The following is a 7,327-nucleotide window of genomic DNA, read 5'->3' on the forward strand; positions in this document are numbered from 1 at the left end:
TGCACCCAATGACAGTGCGGAAGAGGTCACTCGCACCGTGAGGTCAGGGGGCCCCAGGTTTAGACTGTAGATGTTGAGCTCTACCCATTGGGATCAGCTACCACCTGCCCACTGGCAGGGACCGGGATGGGGGGAGGGGGGGAGGGCCTTTTTGCATCCACCCAAGGCACTTTACTCCCCTCAGTATCTGCAATGCTAGTTAACGACAACAACAAAGGAAAGCACCCATTTTCAGGAAGTGGAGAGAGGGAAATTTGCAATGCAAAGGCCAACCAAACAAAAATCTCCAAAGCCTCGCTAGATTGTAAGGGTGGAGGGAGGTTCTCCTGACTTAGTGAAATTGTTACGCATCTGGGAAAGCAAGGCTCTTTATCAGGGACGAGGCCTAGTAGCGGCCACAGCCTGCTCCGGAGTTTGTGTCCATTATCTAATTGTTTTTGCACCGAACTCTACGAAGGGGGTCCTCACATTAGCCCACTGTGACAGATGAGGAAGCAGACCCAGGAAGGTTAGTCATCTTTCCCGATTCACGCAGCCAGAGACAGCTGGGCCTGGGCAGCCAGCCTCTGACTCCGCGCCAGGCGGGTAAGGACGCTGGAGCCCTGCTGGGGCACTTCCAGTGGAGAAAAACGCTGCTAGACCCGGCACCTAGCAGCCTCCGCATGGCACCTACAGCCAGGCCCAGAATGCGAGGGGACAGCCCACAGCTGGCCACCAACCACTTCCATTGCTAAGGACTTTAATCACCGAAGCTGGATTTAAAGGGCCCCTGCCAGTCCTCCCCGACTGCACACACACAAATGCACACACACACACACACACACACACGTGCACGTGCAAGTTAATGCCACTTCTGATGCCTCTGGAGTCGGCACCCCTCCTCTCCGTGTGGTACGAACAAGTGATCTGCCTGCCTACCCAACACCTAACACAGGAGAGCGGCGGCCCTCAGCAAAGGCCACAGGTGCAAACTGGGCGAGAACAGCTGGAGGGCCAGGCGGGTGGGGGGAGACTGCACCCACATCACCCCCTAAGGAGGTGGCACCAGCCGCCCAGCACCTCACTCTTCTTCTATCAGCAATGAGGGTCATGCCCTGGCCGGGTGGCTCAGTTGGCTGGAGTGCCATCCCGAACACCAAAAGGTGGTGGGTTCGATTCTCGGTCAGGGCACATACCCAGGTTGCGGGTCTGATTCCCCCGTCGGGATGTGTACAGGATGCAACGGATCGATGTTTCTCTCTCACATTGATGTTTCTCTCTCCCTCCCTCTGTCTCTAAAATCACCCACCTATCCATCCACCCATCCACTCACTCATCCACTCACTCACCCACCCAACCATCCACCCCCCCACCCTCCCCTACCTCACAGAGACCAGAGAACAGACCAGAGAGGTGCACCTAAGCTCCCCAAGGTGGGCAGCAGGAGTGGGCAGGATTCGAGAGGGCTGAGGCCAGGGAGTGAAGACAGGGCCTCTGAGGCAGGCTCTCTCACCCCTGCTAATCCCCTGCCCTCTAGTCCTCAGCCATTCCTTCCGCCTTCATAAGAGCCCTCCCTCCACCCAGCCCCACTCCTGTGCCTGGAACAGACAGCTAAACCGTAAGGAGGCCTCCTGTATTCCCAGCTTTGCTAATGCCATTCCCTTCCATGTTCCTTCCCCTTCGCTACACTTGGCTCTGAATCCTGGCTGCTCTCCCAGGCTCAGCCCAAATCCTTTCTGCTTCCCCCAAACTGCCTCGGCCTCTCCCCAGTCCTGTGCGCCCCTGAAATCCCAGCGCACTCACTGTTTTCTGACATTCCCCGTACTCGCTGCTAGAATCTGGCAGCCAGCAGCCTCTGCATGGCCGTTAGATCCTTAACACTGCACAGCAGTCTTACACTTCATGCCTGGAACTGTCCACCCACCCACCCATTCATCCACCCACCCACCCACCCACCCATTCATCCACCCACCCAACCAATATTGATCAAGCACCTGCCATATGTCAGGCGCTGTTCTGTCACTTTCCTTGTCCATCCTCTCCCTGTTCTCCAAGATGACCATTTCCCTCCTTCTGCTCCACCACCCACCCTGCCCTCGGCAATCCCATCCAGTCCCACGGCATTAGGTACCACCTTAGCGAGACCTCTCTCGTACACTCCAGGTTCCAACACCCAGTACCATCTCCACCTGGGCAAGTAACTAGCCAAACCAGAACTCCGGATCTCCCAGAAAACCCCGCAGCCTGCTCCCCCAGCTCTCCCCTCCCAGTGAACGGTTCATCCATCTGTGCAAGCCACAGTCTGTGCAGCCATCTTTGTTGTTTTGGGTTTTTTTGGTTAATCCTCACATGAGGATATTTTTCCACTGATTTTCAGAGAGAGTGGAAGGGAGAGGGAGAGACTGAGAGAAACACTGATGTGACAGAGACACATCGGTTGGTTGCCTCCTGCATGCACTCCGACCAGGGCTGGGGAACCTGCAACCAAGGTATGTGCCCTTGACCGGAATCAAACCCGGGACCCTTTAGTACAAGGGCTGACGCTCTATCCACTGAGCCAAACCAGCTAGGGCATGTGTAGTCATCGTTGTGTCCTCTTCCCGCTCCCCCTCACCGACTCCCCCTCATCCACCCAGCAGACTATTGGCTCTACCTCCAAAGCCTCCTACCACCCCCCCCCACTCCCCCCTCATCCCCTCCACACTACAGCCCCAGTCCAGGCTCCGTGGTTCCCAGTGGGACTGAGGAACAGCCTCCAGAGGGTGTCCCTGCTGCCACTCTTAGCTCAGTATATTCTTTACACAACAGCCGGAGGGATGGTTTTAAGACGTAAGATCATGACAGTTGCAGCTCAAAACCCTCCAAAGGCTGCTGCACGTCACCCTCTGGGTTTTCTTGCGAAGTCCTCAGGGCCTACAAAGCCCTCCCGACCTGGCCCTGCCTGACTCCACCTGGTACCTGTCAGCCCTCCCCCCAGCCTCGCTGGCCTCCTTGCAAATGTCTCCGATGCACCAAGCACAGGATCTGCTCTGCTGGCCCGGCTGCCTGGAAAGCCCTCCCCTCCCTCGATGACTTAACGCCCCCCCCATCCAAAATCACACCCCTCCCTGGCACACGCCACCCTCATACCGCTCATAGCATTGATCACACTCTAACATTGTTTCAAATCTTACTTTGTTCATTTACCTCCCGTTTCCTCCACCGAAGACCAGCTCCCCACAAGTCAAGATGTGCCCGTTTGCTTTCCTGCTGTCGTCTCAAAGCTGAAAGGATGCCAGCGCATAGCAAGGACTCAATAAATATTTGCTGAACGAACGGACGGACGAAGGAAGGAATGAACTGTCTATTTCCTTATTACAGGGATTTTCAACCTTTTTCACCTCGTGGCACACAAACGAATTCCTAAAATCCTGCGACACACCAAAAAATACATATTTTTTTGCCGATCTGACAAAAAAAAGGGTATACTTTTGATTCATCCACACTGGATGGCTACTGTGTGTTGGCTGTTGTCATTTTTAAATTTGACGATCTAAGGCAGGGGAGGGGAACGCCCGGCCTGTGGGCCAGATAAGGCCTGAGAAATCATTTGGTCTGGCCCTGCCAAGGCATTAGGGGTCAGTTAATTAAACGTTTGATCAGATATAGCAGGCTCATTTTTAAGTTGATAATTTTATATGGCCCTCGGATAATACGAAACATATCCAAATGGCCCTTGGCAGAAAAAAGGTTCCCCACCTGTGACCTGAGGAAAAAGAGGCCCATGGCCCTGACTAAATAGCTGGAAATTACATGTTTTAAAAATTCTGGCGGCACACCAGTTGAACATCGCTGCATTATCAGAAACATCTGATCTCCCCTAATCCCAGGTGAGTGGCCTGTGACCCGGGCATCTCCTTGTCTTTCCATCTTCCCACCTCCTAGCCCAGAGGCAGTGACAAGGGCCGGTTCAGGACGGGATGGCAATCGGGTGACGCAATCCCGGGAAGTACTGCCTGGTGTGCTGTGTCGAGAAGGACCCGGAGGCCGGGCGAGGTTTCGCATTATTGATTTGTGATGTGTGCCAAGGACTTGGGGTGGGAAGTAAACATGCCGTCCAGTCCAGGGATCCTTGAGGCCAGGGAGAAAGCTGACTGGCAGGGCAGAGCAGGCCAGTCCGGCCAGTCCTCGGGTTTGGGAAGTTCAGGAGACAGGCCACCACCCCGGGTGGCAGCAGGTGCCAACGGGCCCCGGGGTTCCTGCAGGACAGACCATGAGGGAGCCTCCGGGCTGCACAGCACTTGGGGCTCACGGGAGACACTGAGGCTCAGAGGCAAGGCCCGGGTCCCAGAGCTCAGACCTGAGGCAGAAGCGGAGCCTGCCCGCCCCACGGAACCTCCAGTGGGCCTTGTGCCCCTGACAGGAGGGCATCTGCTACAGAGTCCCGCAGGCGCCACTCCAGGAGGCCCAGCCACCCTGGCTGCGGGAGGCCGGCGAGGATGGACCAGGAGGGCGCAGGCCAGGGCCACTCTGCACAGCCAACCGGGCCCTCGCTCCCTCGGCTCCACCAGGCCCGGAAACAGTGAAGGCGCCGGAGCAGTGCCCATCCCGGCTACCTGGCCACAGCCACCTCACCTGGGGAAGGGCCCCACCACCTCACCTGGGGAAGGGGACCCCCCCACCTCACCTGGGAAAGGGGCCCCCTCCCCCCGCCACACCGCCTGCAGGTCTCAGCCAGGAGCCCTCACTATGAGAAGTGCCCCCCTCAAGTCCCCAAGCGGGCAGGGCTCCAGCCCGCGGAGTGGGGCGGGGTGGGGCGCGGGGCGCTAGGGAGGGGGGCGCTCACATTCACCTGGGGGGCCGGAAGCCTGAAACCGCCTCTCCGGGGCCTCTCTTTTGAACACGAGCTGGGAGACCTGCCCTCTTCATCACACTGTTACAGCACTTTGCACATCCCGAGGTTTTTGCAGCCTTGGGGGGTCAGTCTCGACGCCCCCGCCCCCCACCTTGGCGGGGGAGGGGGCAAGGATTTGCTCCGGCCTCACCTGGGTGAGCAGCGGCAGTAAAACCAGAGCCCCAGTCTCCACTCCCAGACCAGCCGGCCCTCCTGCGCCCGCGGCGCAGCGAGAGGAAGAAAGCCGGCCGGGCAAACCCAGAGAAGGAATCCTTTCTCTCCAGAGACCATGGAATCAAAGAGCATTTTGTTGCTTCTTGGAAATTCTTCCCTTTATGACTCGGAGGCCACACAATTGAACAGGGTTCCCAGGATGATTGTAATTAAAGTGCTCCGTCCAGCCCTGCCTCCGTCTTCTCCAACTTTCCCGCAGGCGGACAACCCGGGCGTTACCTGCGCTCCCCTCGGACGGACGCGGGAGCGGGGCGCGGGCTCCGGCCCCCTCCTCCCGAGTTTGGCGGCGAGGCTCCGGCAAAATCTCCAAATCCCCCGGCTCTGCGCGGTCGCGGAGGGAAGCGCCGGCTCCGAACAAGCCCAGGCAAGCCCAGCGCCGGCCCAGGCGGGGCCGCGCCCGGGTCCTCCCTCCTGCGCGCGCCACCCGGGGCGGGAGCCGCGTCCCCACCGCCCAAGATCCGGGCAGCCGGCGCGCCCCAGACGCGGGGCGCGGGCACCGCCTACACCTGAAAAGGAAGAGTCCAGGTGGGGACGGGAGGGGCGGGAGGGGGCGGTGTCAGCCAGAGCGAGATCCGGGCAGGGGGCGCTGGAGACGCCGGGGTCACGTCGGGGGATGGGCTGTGCGCGCTGCCCAAGGCGCCCGGCAGGGGGACGGCGCGCGCTGGGCCATGAGGCGGGGCCCGGGCCCAAAGGGGCCCCTCGGTCGACGGGGCAGCGCTTCCCGGGTGAGAGCGCGGACTTTGCTCAGCGCCCCTCGCCTCTGCCGGCCGGAGTGTCAGGGCGCGCCTCCCAGGGACCATGTCCCAGCCCCATGGCCTTCGAGACCCTTCCGGTGCTCCTCGCCCTCCGAGGCGGGCCCCGAAGCCCGGGCGGACTGAGGGGGCCTGTAAGAGGCAAAGAGAAGCCTGGGCGCACCCCCACGATGCCCAGCCCGCGGGCCTCTCCCCCAGAAGAGGGAAGAAGAAACCCGTGTCCGGCGCGGATGAGGGCGGCGTCCCGGGTCTGGATCTGCAGTCTCCACGACATTGCCCGCCGGAGAGCTCGAAGGTCCACGCAGCCACGGGCTCCAGGAGCCGGGGAAGGGGTCCTGGTGCCGGGAACGGGCGCCGGAGAAGTTCCCGCGCTACGAGCCACCGGGGTGACACGGCCCGCCGCGCCCCGGTGCAGGAGGCGGTGCAGGCGGCGGTGCCCGGGACACAACCAGGCGCGGCGCTCAGGAGTTGAGCTGGGGCTCCTGGGCTCCTGGGCTGGGGGTCAGCTCAGGGGGCCGAATGCACAAACGCTCCCAAGACACAAACGCTACTGCGGGTCGGTCCAGAGCACGGAGCCGGGGGAAGGCGCGGGACAGCCCCCGAGGCGCGCACTTCTCAATCCTCTCCGTTTCCCGCTACCCTGAGCGAGGGCAGGACGCCCTTGGAGTTGGTGGCGTCCCAAGTGAGTGCAGGTGCGGCCCTGAAACCCCCTCCCTGTGGGAAGGGGCTCCCCAACACCACCCCGGCCCAGGCGTCCTAGACCCCACCCAGTGGGACAGGTGGGACCTTAGGACTCTTTCGGGATACCAGCTGCCCCTCTGTGTCCAGGTTGAAGTGACCGGGTGTCCCCAGCCTCCCTCTGCCCTGGGGTTGTTGCAGGACAGAAATCACTTCATCAGAAGCAAGCCCTCCCCGAAGTCTCCACGACATTGGTTCACACATTGGTTCACATGGTGGCACCCTGCAAGGTGCCCCGGGCTGGGTGGGCACTCCTTCCTCCTCAGGGACAAACTGAGGGCCGAGGTCTCCTGGCTCCTGAGGCAACGGCTCCCTGAGGTGAGAGTGGGAGACTCACCCCTCTTGCCCTGAGAAAAAATGGTCCTGGGGGCATGGCAGTGGTTTGGGCACAGGGGAGGGAGCAAGTGGAGGCCAGTGTGAGCTGCCCGGGTACCATGAGGACCCGGAGGCTCACAGGATGAGTCTGGAGGAGCCTGTATTTCCCACACTTTCCAGGGGTTCTAGACCAGGAGAGCCGCCAGCAGGTGAGAAGACGCAGGTGCAGGCGCCGGCTGGGGGCTGGGCTGCGGTGGCCTGCCTTCCCACGCCAGCAGTGCAGGGGCAGGACGGTCCTGTGGGGTAGGTGGGATGGAGAAGCCTGTGACCCTCAGACTGGGAGGACTGGAGGAGGCAGATGGCTCTGGGGGTAGCACAGGGCCGTGGGAGGGAAGGGGCTCCGAGTTGGCCGGCCGCGCGGCCTTGGGCAGTGATG

This window comes from Myotis yumanensis, unplaced genomic scaffold (genome assembly GCF_028538775.1).
Source record: "Myotis yumanensis isolate MYYU_CA2020_CCGP unplaced genomic scaffold, mMyoYum1.0.hap1 SCAF_2, whole genome shotgun sequence".
Lineage (NCBI taxonomy): Eukaryota > Metazoa > Chordata > Mammalia > Chiroptera > Vespertilionidae > Myotis > Myotis yumanensis.